Source organism: Etheostoma spectabile, unplaced genomic scaffold (assembly GCF_008692095.1).
Source record: "Etheostoma spectabile isolate EspeVRDwgs_2016 unplaced genomic scaffold, UIUC_Espe_1.0 scaffold00569331, whole genome shotgun sequence".
In the NCBI taxonomy this organism is placed as follows: Eukaryota; Metazoa; Chordata; class Actinopteri; order Perciformes; family Percidae; genus Etheostoma; species Etheostoma spectabile.
The window spans coordinates 625,038-639,336 of record NW_022605066.1 but is presented as its reverse complement, the minus strand read 5'-3'; positions in this window follow the sequence as shown (position 1 = coordinate 639,336).

Sequence of the window (14,299 nt, the reverse complement as noted above, 5' to 3'; positions counted from 1 at the left end):
GTGTTGTGACATCTTGACATAACATACAACACAACCTGTTATAAATTTGTCATGGCAGGCCTAATTATCACAACTTAAAGAAACTATTTAGCTTTTATGTGTTAACATTACATTAAATTGTCATAGCTAGCTAGCTAGGCTGTTGTGTCCCCCCATATCAGGTGTTGTCATAGAGTTGGTCATAACGTAGCCCGCCCATTTAGAGTGAATATGATTGACCAATGTGAAATTACTCTCTCATTCCATGTGCCAATGCGCTGCAATAGCTGCAATCGGCACAATGACTATTATTTTTATTTCCTAGCGGGATACAGTCTGGAAATGTGTCTATGGTGCACTGTAACTTTTATTCTTGTGTTTTATGTGTCTATTTTTTTTTAACTGTCTATTCATGTGTCTTACCGGTTTTTAATGCTTATGATTTTTAACTGTTTTATCTGTTTAACTGATTTTGTGTAAAGCACTTTGAATTGCCCTGTTGCTGAAATGTGCTATACAAATAAAGCTGCCTTGCCTTGCCTTGCCTATTCTAAAATTCCACTTTTACAATCTCCTCGTCCAGACTTTTATGAAATGATGTCGTTCATCTGATCACAATGTAAGACATCCTGGACTTTAACATAGTTGATTTAAAATCAGCTAGCAATTAATGTGAGCTACAGTTTCCCTACAATGCAGCACTCTCGCTTAGAACAGTTTTGAACCAATGTTTGGACTGATTATGTTCACATTCGCACAGACTACCTTGAGAAGTTGCATTTTATTTTGGAGGGGACTGTAATCCACCCAAGCATTCATGCTTTTGATGGCAGTGAAACAATTAAACTACTCTTGTAAGTAGCAGGAGGTGCAGGTAGAGAACACAACACATGCTGAGAATCAGCAGGTGGGTTAATCCATAGATACTAGTAGTAGAAGTAGTAGTGTTTATTCCAATCTTGTACATTTTTTCTTATCTTTTTTTCTCTTCATTTCTTATAGTTGGTCACATATATTTATTATTTAGTGTATATTTGTGTGCTGTATTTTGTTGCTGTAGCCCTTAAATTACCAATTTGGGATCAATAAAGTCTACCTAAACTAATCTAATCTACTCTAAATAAATAATAAATAAATAAATAGCTGGTTTAGCTTGACAGATGCCGGATTTTATTAGTTCAAAAAATCAAAAAAAGTAATTTATGATGTCGATATATAAACTCATATCGTCCGATATTCTGCCCTAGCCCATTTTTCAGTGTAACTTCATGCTTTAGCTTTTTCTAGGTGGGCACAGGAAATTGGATTTGTGATGTTGAAACATACAATATGTGAGGTAGTTTTAGTGGTGGTGCCTTTTAACACCTCACAGTTAAATAGCCAGGGCTTCCTTGTATATCCCAGGACAGTCATATTAACTATCAACAGATTAGCAGGACTAAGGTAAGCCTGTTAGCATTTTGTCCTGTTAGCGTGAGTATTTATGTGGAAACACAAACCGGTCCCTGTTCTCTCGATTTGTCGACAGGCTGGAACAGGAGTGTGTTTGATCAAGTGAGTAAGCTTCTCTATGACCTGTCAGGACTGGGGTCCGGTACCAATGGACGAAAAGGATCCTGTTTGATGTGTCCGCCGTAGGGGCATGACGCCTGACGGCCTGGGCCATAACTGGAACTCTTGTTTGTGTTTGTCTGGTTTTGATTCCCCACCCAGGGAGAAATGACCCTGTGGGCGAGCTCCGGTTTCACAGGCAGAATTCAAACAACTTCTGCCTGAAGGATCTAGACACCCTCGCTGCAGTAGGGGCCAATTAGGATCAAGTGTCGGCCCGTTGACATGTGAAGGATGGAATGTGTGAGAGTTTGGTCAAACAAGGATAGGGAGGTAGTGTTGCTGATGACAGGCTTTGTCTCAGACACGGAAGAAGGATTTAAAACACATGGCCGGCCACCAGAAGGAAAGCTTCACTTCCAGGCTGATTGGCTAATGTCAGCCGTTCTCAGTCTTTCTTATCTGTCTTATTTGTTCTTTCATTCTCTTTGCTTTCCATCCTCCCTGCTTGATTTGTTGATTCACAGGCTGACGTGCAGCATAGTACACATTTGAGCTGCTTGTACTTTACTTGAGTCTTTTTTTTTCAGGCCACTGTCTACTTTTACTCCACCACATTCATCTGACAGCTTTAGTTACTAGTTACTTTAGTTACTATATTTGTTTTAGGGTCAGCAAAAAGAGTGTAGTTTGGATTAAAACACTCCTAAAGAACATGCATTTCTTGGGGAAAGTAATTTGTTTTCCCAGGAAGCCAACGCCCCTGCGCGGTTTGAAAGTCCTGTTTTTATGACCCGACCATCCATCCAGCACCAGTCAATATGGTGCATATAGTAATAATACAGTACATGTCAGAACAGTAGAAACAGCCGTGCTAACACACCAGTCCCTGCAGGCTCGTGTCTCATCTGTTCACATCAAAACATCATCAGATCTTCTAAAGCAGCCATCTTGAGCGCATCAGCAAACGACTCTTCAAGAACGCAGATTTGAATGGGTATGCCCATTCCGCGCATATTAATCTTGCGTTTGGCGCTTCCGTAATGGCGGCGTTTTATTATGTGGAGAACAACCCGCTGATGCTCTCGCTGGCCTCTCCCTTGTCCCGGCGTGTTTTTCCTCTGCGCTCACGTTGGCAGCTGTATCTTTTAATGAGATCAGACTTCATTAACGAGGGGCCCGTCATCACCTTCCCCAGGTCTTTTAACGCAAACGCTTCAATTAGCCGCAGCGGATGGTGGCAGATTGGAGTTGTTAGGTGCAGAAAGGAGAGGCGATGGCGAAATGAATGAGCCTAATGAAGCTGGAGTGCTTTGAAAAGTTTGTGTTGAAGAAATCTATATTTTCATGTGTGAAACTGTCGTGTAAGTAGAGTACATGTGCTTTGTTAGTCACTTCCTAAAAACATTTTAATGTAAAAGCTTGATTTAATGTAAGGTTGTGTTGTTTGTCTTTTTCATCACTTATTTGAGGTTTTGTACAAATAAAGCTATTATTATTTTACATCTGTGTGTGTGTGTGTGTGTGTGTGTAGAGCTGTGCTGACCATGTGTGTACAGCAATCTACAGTAAAGCTCCCAACCGAGTCAGTAGTCATGGGGAGGCAATTTGTTTCTCTTTAGGCACATATGTGAATGTTCTGTGTCTGAGAGGTTGTCATGGCAACGACATGCGGAAAAACGTCTGCCGTGTCACTATGGTGATAGATTTCATGAAGCTTCTGATATGGTAAGTGCAGGCACATCTGTGTAAAGTAAACACAGTATGAAGCTAACAGGACAAATGCATTGGATGTATCCTTTGTATTCAGATATGCAGTCTGGTTGAATGTACTGTATGCCTTGATGCTTATAGCTCACGCCTGCAACTCGGGGAAAAGCAGTCCCAGAGCAGCGTGGGGAGTCTAAATGTGTCTAGCTGTGGTTTGAAGTACATCACAAACACAGCCGCAAGGTGCTGGTTTTGAGTCACGTCAACAAAGAGCCATGGCTTGGAGATGAGTCTGAGGGAAATTTAGAAAGCCTGTGTTGATCGCTTGAAAGAAGAGAGACAGCATTTGATTTTGGCCCAAAGGACATTGTCCAAACACTGTTAGAACACGGTTTGTCTGTTTGAACTAAACTGTTTCCCTTTTTTAATCCTCTTAATATTTTCAAAGCTGTGGCTTTCTAAAATGACTTGGCAGCTTTTCTTCTTAAAGTGGGATCCACTTCGATGCATGACATTAGCGGTCTATCTTAAAGGGAAAATATGCTGGATTTCAGTTTTTACAGTGGAGCTGCAACAATTAATTTATCAGTTGACAACCATTACATTAATCGCCAAATTACTGTGGTAATTGATTGATCGGTTTGAGTCTTTTTATTTAAGATTCTCTTCTTCTAGGTTGTGAATATGTTCTAGTTTCTTCTCTCTGTGACAGTACACTATTTTTGAGTCTTGGACAGAACAAGGCATTTGATGACATCATCTTTGGCTTTGGAAAACACTGATCCACATCATTAAACATTTTAGAGACCAAACAACTAATCCATTAGAAAATATAGCAACAGACCGGGGATCATGTCCGGAGTGTCGCATTTCCTAAACTCAAACGCCGGTTTAGTTGTTTACTAAAGCCAACCCTATTCTTCTTTGCCAAAACCCAACCGGTTCTTCTTCTCCTAAACCCAACTTGTTCTTCTTTTCCTAAAACTTACCGGTTCTTCTTTTCCACAACTCAACAGTTCTTCGTTTCCACAACCCAACCGGTTCTTCTTTTCCTAAACCCAACCGGTTCTTCTTTTCCACAACCCACCGGTTCTTCTTTTCCTAAACCCAACCAGGTCTCCTTTTCCTAAACCCAACCGGTTCTTCTTTTCCTAAAACTCACTTGTTCTTTTTTTCCACAACTCAACCGTTCTTCTTTTCCACAACCCAACGGTTTTTCTTTTCCTAAACCCAACTGGTTCTTCTTTCCAAAACCCAACTGGTTCTTCTTTTCCTAAACCCAACTGGTTCTTCTTTTCCAAAACCCAACCGGTTCTTCTTTTCCTAAAACTTACCGGTTCTTCTTTTCCACAAATCAACAGTTCTTCATTTCCACAACCCAACCGGTTCTTCTTTTCCTAAACCCAACCGGTTCTTCTTTTCCACAACCCAACCGGTTCTTCTTTTCCTAAAACTCACTTGTTCTTCTTTTCCACAACTCAACCGTTCTTCTTTTCTTAAACCCAACCGGTTCTTCTTTTCCTAAACCCAACTGGTTCTTCTTTTCCTAAACCTAACCGGTTCTTCTTTTCCTAAACCCAACCTGTTCTTCTTTTCCTAAACACAACCTGTTCTTCTTTTCCTAAACCCAACCGGTTCTTCTTTTCCTAAACCCAACCTGTTCTTCTTTTCCAAAACCCAACCAGTTCTTCTTTTCCTAAACCCAAATGGTTCTTCTTTTCCTAAACCCAACCTGTTCTTCTTTTCCAAAAGACAACCGGTTCTTCTTTTCCTAAACCCAACCTGTTCTTCTTTTCCCAAACCCAACCGATTCTTCTTTTCCTAAACCCAACCTGTTCTTCTTTTCCAAAACCCAACCGGTTCTTCTTTTCCAAAACCCAACTGATTCTTCTTTTCCTAAACCCAACCTGTTCTTCTTTTCCAAAATCCAACCGGTTCTTCGTTTCCAAAACCCACCGGTTCTTCTTTTCCTAAACCCAACTGCGTGTCACATTTCCTAAGCTCAACCGTTGCTTTCTTCTGGCGATAACACGCTAAACGGTGTTCACACGCCAAATGGTGATAACACGCCAAGTGGCGTGTATGTGTACGCCCGCTGTATGCAGACATACAGTAAATTAAAAGATGCACATCAGGTCACTTTATAGGAGCTGTCCGTTCAGCACCACAGCTGTACAAGACAGCAGCAGCAGTTACTTTTCCACAGTGTCCTCCAGCTTGGGTTTTGTATTTTTCCTCACTATTCATGGCTAATAGACGACTTTTGTTAAATAACAGCTGTTTTAACGCTTGGTAGCTAACGCTACCTTACTTTAGCTTAGCTGCTAACAACTTTAGCTTAGCAGTTAGTTATGTCGGCCCCCTCTCCGACTTTCTCCTGCTCGGTGTGTGAGATGTTTAGTTACTCCTCTGCATCCTTTAGCGGTGATGGCGTGTGTAACAAGTGTAGTTTATTTTTGGACGTGGAGGCGAGGCTTAGTAAGTTAGAAGTCCGGATCCGCACCATGACAGATCAGTCGTCAGTTACTGTAGCTAACCTCCCCCCGGTAGTCAGCACGGGCCGGCCTGAGCCTGAGTTAGCCTCTGGTAGTTCCTCGCGAACTCCGGAGCAGCCAGGACATAGTGGCTGGGTTACTGTGCGAGGACGAGGAAGAGACAGTCGTAAGCTTTCCAAGAGATCGGACCGCCACCAGCCTGTTAGCGTTTCTAACAGATTTTCCCCACTCAGCAACCCCCCCGCTGAGAAACCAACTCTGGTTATCGGCAGCTCCATTCTGAGAAACGTGAAGTTAGCGAAGCCAGCAGCCGTAGTTAAGTGCATCCCGGGGCTAGAGCGGGCGACGTTGAGTCTTATCTGAAACTGCTGGCTAAGGATAAACGTAAATACAGCAAGATTGTTATTCACGTTGGCGTTAATGACTCCCGGTTACGGCAATCGGAGGTTACTAAGATTATGTTGAATCGGTGTGTACATACGCGAAGTCAATGTCGGACACCGTAGTTTTCTCTGGACCCCTGCCAAATCTAACCAGCGATGACACGTATAGCCGCATGTCGTCATTTCGCCGCTGGCTATCGAGGTGGTGTCCAGATAATGATGTGGGCTTTGTGGATCACTGGCAGTCTTTCTGGGGAAGACCTGATCTGATTCGGAGAGACGGCATTCATCCCACTTGGACTGGAGCAGCTCTCATTTCTAGAAACATTGACAAGTGTATTGGTGGACCTAATCCTTGACAATCCATAGTTGGGACCAGGAGGCAGAGTCCCAGTCTAACACACTTCTCTGCTCCTTTATTCCAGGTGTTACCTAGTAAAAATCCCATAGTGACGGTGTCTGCCCCCCGACCATTAAAATTATTTAAATCAAAGGTAAACAGAAGAGGAGCTGTGCATGAAAACCTCATAACAATTAAAACCACAAGTGCAATAGTTCAAAAGAATAGGAGAATTAAATGTGGACTCTTAAACATCAGATCTCTCTCTTCTAAAGGGGTACTAGTAAATGAATTAATATCAGATTCTAATATTGATTTATTTTGTCTTACTGAAACCTGGCTGAGTAATGGAGAATATGTTAGTCTAAATGAGTCCACCCCCCCAGTCATATTAATACTCACATTCCTCGAGGCGCAGGCCGAGGAGGTGGAGTTGCAGCTATCTTTGATTCCAGTCTACTAATTAGCTCTAAACCTAAACTAAATTATAACTCATTTGAAAGTCTTGTTCTTAGTCTTTCACACCCAAGTTGGAAATCAATGCAACCAGTTCTATTTGTTATAGTGTACCGAGCACCTGGTCCATACTCTGAATTTTTATCCGAATTTGCAGAGTTTTTATCGAACTTAGTGCTAAAAACGGACAAAGTTCTTATTGTAGGGGATTTTAATATTCATGTGGACGATGAGAATGATAGCCTTAGCACTGCGTTTATCTCTCTATTAGATTCCATTGGCTTCTCTCAAAGTGTACATAAACCGACTCACCGTTTTAACCACACCCTCGATCTTGTTCTGGTATATGGTGTTGAAATTGAACATTTAATACTGTTCCCACAGAATCCCTTCCTATCTGACCACTGTTTGATAACTTTTGAGTTTATACTGCTGAACTACACGCCGTTAGGCAAAACATCCTATACAAGATGTCTATCTGATAGTGCTGTAACTAAATTTAAGGATGTGATTCCATTAGCATTTAATTCATTACCAAGTCCCAAAGTAACGGAGGACTCCTATGCTAATTTCAGTCCATCCCAAATCGATCATTTTGTTGATAGTGCAGCAGGCTCGCTGCGAACAACACTCAACTCTGTTGCCCCTCTAAAAAAGCAGATAATAAAACAAAGACGGTTAGCTCCATGGTATAACACTGAAACTCGCAAATTAAAGCAAATATCACGGAAACTTGAGAAGATTTGGCGTTCCACCAAATTGGAAAATTCTCGTTTAATCTGGCAAGATAGTCTTAAAACGTATAGGAAGGCCCTCCGTAATGCCAGAGCAGCGTACTACTTGTCGTTAATAGAGGAAAATAGGAACAACCCCAGGTTTCTTTTCAGCACTGTAGCCAGGCTAACGGAAGGTCACAGCTCTACTGAGCCAAGTATTCCCACAGCTCTTAGTAGTAACGACTTTATGAGGTTCTTCAATGATAAAATTATAACTATTAGAAGCAAAATTCACCCAGACCTGCCTTTAAGTGGCACTGACTTATCTCTAAACTTAGGAACTTCAGAAACAGCTGTAAAACCAGATATATGTTTAGACTGCTTTGCTTCACTTGATCTTTATCAATTTAATTCAATTATTTCTTCATCTAAGCCATCAACCTGCCTCTTAGACCCTATCCCGACTAGGCTACTTAAAGAAGTTATACCATTAGTCAACACTTCTCTACTAGATATAACCAATCTATCTTTATTAACAGGCTATGTACCACAGCACTTTAAAGTAGCTGTAATTAAACCTCTTCTGAAAAAGCCCAACCTTGATCCAGATGTTTTGGCCAACTATAGACCTATATCCAACCTTCCATTTCTCTCTAAGATTCTTGAGAAAGCAGTTGCCAAACAGCTGTGTGACTTTCTGCATGGCAACAGCTTATTTGAGGATTTTCAGTCAGGATTTAGAGTTAATCATAGCACAGAGACAGCACTTGTGAAAATTAATAATGACCTCCTAATTGCATCAGACAAAGGACTTATCTCTGTACTTGTGTTATTAGATCTTAGTGCTGCATTTGATACCATTGACCATCATATCTTATTACAGAGATTGGAACATTTAATTGGCATTAAAGGGACTGCTCTAAGCTGGTTTAAGTCTTATTTATCAGATCGATCTCAGTTTGTTCATGTTAACGATGAATCCTCTGTGCATGCCAAAGTTAGTCATGGAGTCCCACAAGGATCTGTGCTCGGTCCAATCCTGTTCACTTTATATATGCTTCCTTTAGGCAATATTATCAGGAAGCACTCCATAAACTTTCATTGTTATGCAGATGATACTCAATTATATCTATCGATCATGCCGGATGAAACTAATCAGTTAGCTAAACTTCAAATGTGCCTTCAGGATATTAAAACCTGGATGACCTGTAATTTTCTAATGTTAAACTCAGATAAAACTGAAGTTATTGCTCTGGGGCCCAAGCACCTCCGTGACGCACTATCAAAAGAGATAGTTACTCTGAATGGCATCACCCTGGCCTCCAGCTCCACTGTGAGGAATCTTGGAGTTATCTTTGATCAGGACATGTCCTTTAATTCCCACATAAAGCAAATTTCAAGGATTGCCTTTTTTCACCAACGTAATATTGCAAAAATCAGGAATATCCTGTCTAAAAATGATGCAGAAAAACTAGTCCATGCATTTGTTACTTCTAGACTGGATTACTGCAATTCTTTGTTATCAGGCAGCTCGAAAAAATCCATAAAGACTCTACAGCTGATCCAGAATGCTGCAGCACGTGTTCTGACAGGAACCAGGAAAAGAGACCACATCTCTCCTAGCTTCTCTGCATTGGCTTCCTGTAAAATCTAGAATAGAATTTAAAATCCTTCTTCTCACCTACAAAGCTCTTCATGGTCAGGCTCCATCTTATCTTAAAGAGCTCATAGTACCTTACAACCCTACAAGAGCACTACGCTCCCAGAATGCAGGGTTACTTGTGGTTCCTCTAGTCTCTAAAAGTAGAACGGGAGCCGGAGCGTTCAGTTATCAGGCTCCTCTCCTGTGGAACCAGGTTCCAGTTGGGGTTCGGGAGGCAGACACCGTCTCCATATTTAAGAGTAGGCTTAAGACTTTCCTCTTTGTTAAAGCTTATTGTTAGGGCATCAAATTGAATATTGTTAGGGAGTGAGGAGTCGCAGCGTTCGCCTAACCCGGCCCACCTACTTCTCGTCATAGTTGTCTGATTTATCTATCATATAATCAAGCATATAATTAAACTAAAGGGAGACTTGGCATACAGCCCGATCCGGTTGGGGAGAGTTCTAGCCTGACCAGGCCCCTCTCTTTACCCTGTCTCTCTTGGTTATGCTTTGATAAAGCTTATAGTTAGGGCATAGAATTGAATATTGTTAGGGAGTGAGGAGTCGCAGCGTCCGCCTAACCCGGCCTACCTGCTTCTCGTCATAGTTTTCAGATTTATCTATCATATAATCAAGCATATAATTAAACTAAAGGGAGACTTGGCATACAGCCCGATCCGGTTGGGGAGAGTTCTAGCCCGACCAGGCTCCTCTCTTTACCCTGTCTCTCTTGGTTTTGCTGTAATAGTTTTAGACAGCTGGGGACTTCCTTTGACACACTGAGTTCCTCTCTCCTCTATCTTCCTATCTTTTCATTTATGTGCACCCATGTCCCAGAAATGCGTGTTACTAACCTAGCTCTGGGGAGTCATTCCCCAGAGTCCTTATGTTCTTTTTTTCCCCAGCATGTTCCCTCGGATCAGGGATACTCCAAAATTGTGGTAGCAGCTGTCGCCATGGTCCCACTACACGTTCTGCGGTGCCATGTTCATCTGCTACACTCTGCGGTGCCCAGCTACATCCTGCTGTGCCTTGTACTGCCGCACAGTGCCCTGCTATGCCATGAACTATTACAAAGAACTGCTACAAACTACTATTTTTTCTATTTTTGTTATTTCCACTAACCCCAACCGGCCCGTCAGACGCTGCCTACCAAGAGCCTGGGTCTGTCCGAGGTTCTGCCTAAAAGGAAGTTTTTCCTCGCCACTGTCGCACTGTTGCTTGCTCTGGAGGAAACTACTAGAACTGTTGGGTCCTTGTAAATTCTGGAGTGTGGTCTAGACCTACTCTATCTGTAAAGTGTCTTGAGATAACTCTTGTTATGAATTGATACTATAAATAAAATTGAATTGAATTGAACAACTGTCAGACTGAATTTTGTGAAATCCATGAAATAAAATTTTCTCATTACAAACAATTACAGAAGATGGGAATCATTTCAAAGACGTTTTAGCTATCTATGATAGTTTGAATGCTAACGTAAGCTCAAAACGTCATTCCAGTGACAGCCTTTGTTGTGTGTGATTGCTAGCTTGTAGCTAGCTAAGCTAGCGTTCATTTCAAAATATGTTTTAGCTATCTATGGTTGTTTGATTGCTAATGTTAGCTCAAAACGCCATTCAAGTGACAGCCTTTGTTGTGTTTGATGCTAACTTGTAGCCAGCAGTGAAGCAGCTTCGTTACTTAGGTCCATTTTTACTGTACTGACATTGCAGAAGTCTCTCGTTAGCATCTTATATGCTACTTGTCGCAAAGTGACATCTGCACTCACCTCACATTGAGCAGTGACAAGGGGACCTACGTTATGGCACATTGCATTTCTTTTTTTAGATAATTGTTTGGGGCATTTTTAGCCTTCATTTTTACAGGAGAGCTGAAGACATGAAAGGGGAAAGAAAGGGGGGAATTACATGCAGCAAAGGTCCGCTTGCGAAGGAGCAAACCTCTATGTTAAGGTGACCAGATTTCTCTGACAAAATCCGGGGACATTTTCAGCTCAGAGGAGTATTTACCTCCAAAACACGTCATGTTTTTACACGTCACACGTCAAGTGTCTGACAACATTATGGAAAGGATTTCTAAGGAGCTCGACCTTTCTGTTAAAGATTTAGATCCTTTTTTAAAACATAAAAGTCCGCGAAATTGTGTTCGCTAAACCCACCAGACTCCATGTAAATAATCAGTGATTTTAGCATCGTAAAACACGGCTTTCTAAAACATCTCTGAGCACCGCTGGCTCTGGCTGTCTTGAGTCTGAGGATGTAGGGTGAGCGACCATCGGCTACGTTTTGTCAGTTTTTTCTTTCTTTCATTCCAATTTCGGGTCTGTCAGTCACAGTGAAATCCGGGGACATTTCCGGGGACAGATCCAGCCGGGGACAGGTCACCGGGGACTGTCCCCGGAAACCGGGGACGTCTGGTCACCCTACTCTATGTATGGGGGCCAGCTGCATTGAATTTGTGGCACGCTGCTCTCTGTTTACATTATTTTCCAGGCTTACGTTGCTTGGTTAGCACAATGAGATCATGTTATAAAGCACAGCCAAAACGATTTGTCATAAACTAAGTAACAATAGTGTTAGCCACAATGCTAACATCATTGAAAAAAGCCAAACGGTGCTGTTTCTACTGCTTTAGGGATTCAAAAGCAACCTGTTTTTTGCAGATTGTCACTTTTCTGAGAATACTCTGTTAGAAGGAAATATGTGAAGTTGAAGCTAACTCTGACAGCTGTGTGGAAGCTAACATAATCTTTAGCTGTCTCCATAAAACTCCCAACTAAGCTCCTATAACTCGCGACGCAGTTAGGAAACCATAACAAGCTATTCATAACATAAGCATTTTGGCTCGGTTGATTTTTAAAGTCATGTTAAAACTGTTTCCCATCCCTTCCTGTCACTCCCCCCAATGTGAGCTGACCTGTTTCTCACACCCGTAACTTATTGTTAATCAGACCAGACACAAGAAGAGGGAGATTAGCTAGCTAACGTTAGCCAACCTGTTTATCAAAAATATCAATTTCAAATTTGAATTTTAGCAATCAAATAGTAATGATTTTTGTTTGATTCAAATTATATTCAACTTTCGGAATTCGTTCCCACAGCCCTTGTACACATACAGTAGTTGGAGTGGTTCGAGGTTGGATCACGTTCTCACCACAAACAAACTGCTCCAGAGCTTCGATTGATTGTTTGGTCCTCTTTTGGAGCGATTGCTGCCTTCCCACTTGCCCAGACGCACCGCACCAAGGCGGAAAACAAACTCTAGTGCGATTCATCTGTACTAAATGAGACAGGTGTGAAAGCCTCCTTTGTAATGCTGCTATAGTTTTAGACTGCCAGGGGACTTCCTTTAGCACAAAGAGCCCCCCCCTCTCTCTCCATCTGTGTGCATTAACGTCCCAGTAATGCATGCAACTATTAGCATTAGTTCTTTCATTTTATGTATTTTTTTCATCTGTGTTTTAATTTTGGTCTTTGAAGCAATTTGGGATGCATGCTTGCATCAAAGTGCTGTATAAATAAAGTTGAGTTCATCACTTAACTTTGAGGCCCTATTTTGAAGAGGGTCCCTGTTTCAATTTTTTACCTTAATCTATTCAGTGTGGTGCTTAGGCGAGGCCTACATGTCGCCAAAATTATTTGGCCTACTACATCAAAGTTATACCACACAGCAGATCTGGAGCAATATTATTCCAGTATATAGAAACTACACACATTGCATTGAGACCCCCTTGCATGTCTGTGATTTGTTAGACATTCTGTTTCCATTACTGTAAACATGCAAGCCAATGGTCTGCTGGAGTTTCAAAATAATAATCAGCCAGTTGATGGCGCCAAAAGCCCTTCAAATTTCTAATGTGTGTCGTCCGCCTGAAAGACTGTATTCAAGTTAAGTCAACTTTCTTGTCAATTCTCTTAAAATATGTGCCAGATTTGAGAATGCATTTCTCTCCGACCCACAGCGCAATACGTACATAATGTATACAAAGCATATACAACACAAAAAGTAAATTCTAAATTCTATTCCTTTACTTATTACTTTTAAATTGAGGCTACACATAGTAGATTATTTAGGTGTTCATATAATGTAAATTATGTGCACTCAATTATCTTATGTATTTCAGTTTGTGGGTTGATCTTGTGGAATGGTCTAAACCAGGGGTCTTCAACATTTTCTAAGCCAAGGACCCCTGAAGGAGAGATGGAGAAAGGACCCCCTACTACATTTATTGTAAAAAAGTAAGTTGCAAACTGAACCTACATTAATGTGCAGGGTGAAACTTTTCTACATTGGCATGGTGGCCCACTGTGGACTCACAGCCAGAAGGTACAGGGTTCCAACCCTGGTCTGGTCTTTTTTGTGTGGAGTTTACATGTTCTGCCTGGTTATCTCTGGGTGCTCCAGTTGTCCCCAACACTAAAAACATGTTCCCCTCCCTCCATACCAAGCTCATGCGTGTAGAGCGTCTGCTGTCGTAATTCATCACCCAGGTGAGTGCTACGTGTGTCCATGACAAAGTGTTATATAAATGTAATTAATTTATTACACATACTTTTTGCATAGAATACTAAGCTATTCAAATAGCCTAATACTTCTTGGCATGATTTTCTAAATCATGTTTTAATGTTAAACATACGTGTGGCACAGTGCATTCTGAGGATGAACTGTATCTGTGGATGGCTACTTCAGTGACCATAGGCCAGTAAGCATTATCATCAGTGGGGATTTATATTTGATTTATATTTGATTTTATATAGCTTGGATTCATGTTGAGACTTTAACAATAATTTGGACCTCTTTGGGTATACATTGAAATCATACAATTCAATGATATACAGTTCAAATATAGATTCAAGAAATAAATACTTGACCAATACAGGTGACCTGCACATATAACTAGGAATGAACACACAGTGTATTGTTGTGTTGTTTAAATTATTGTATTATTGTATGACTTAAAATTTTGTGTGCCGTATAAGCATATCTATTTCTTTTTGTATGTAATAATATGATATTGTAAAG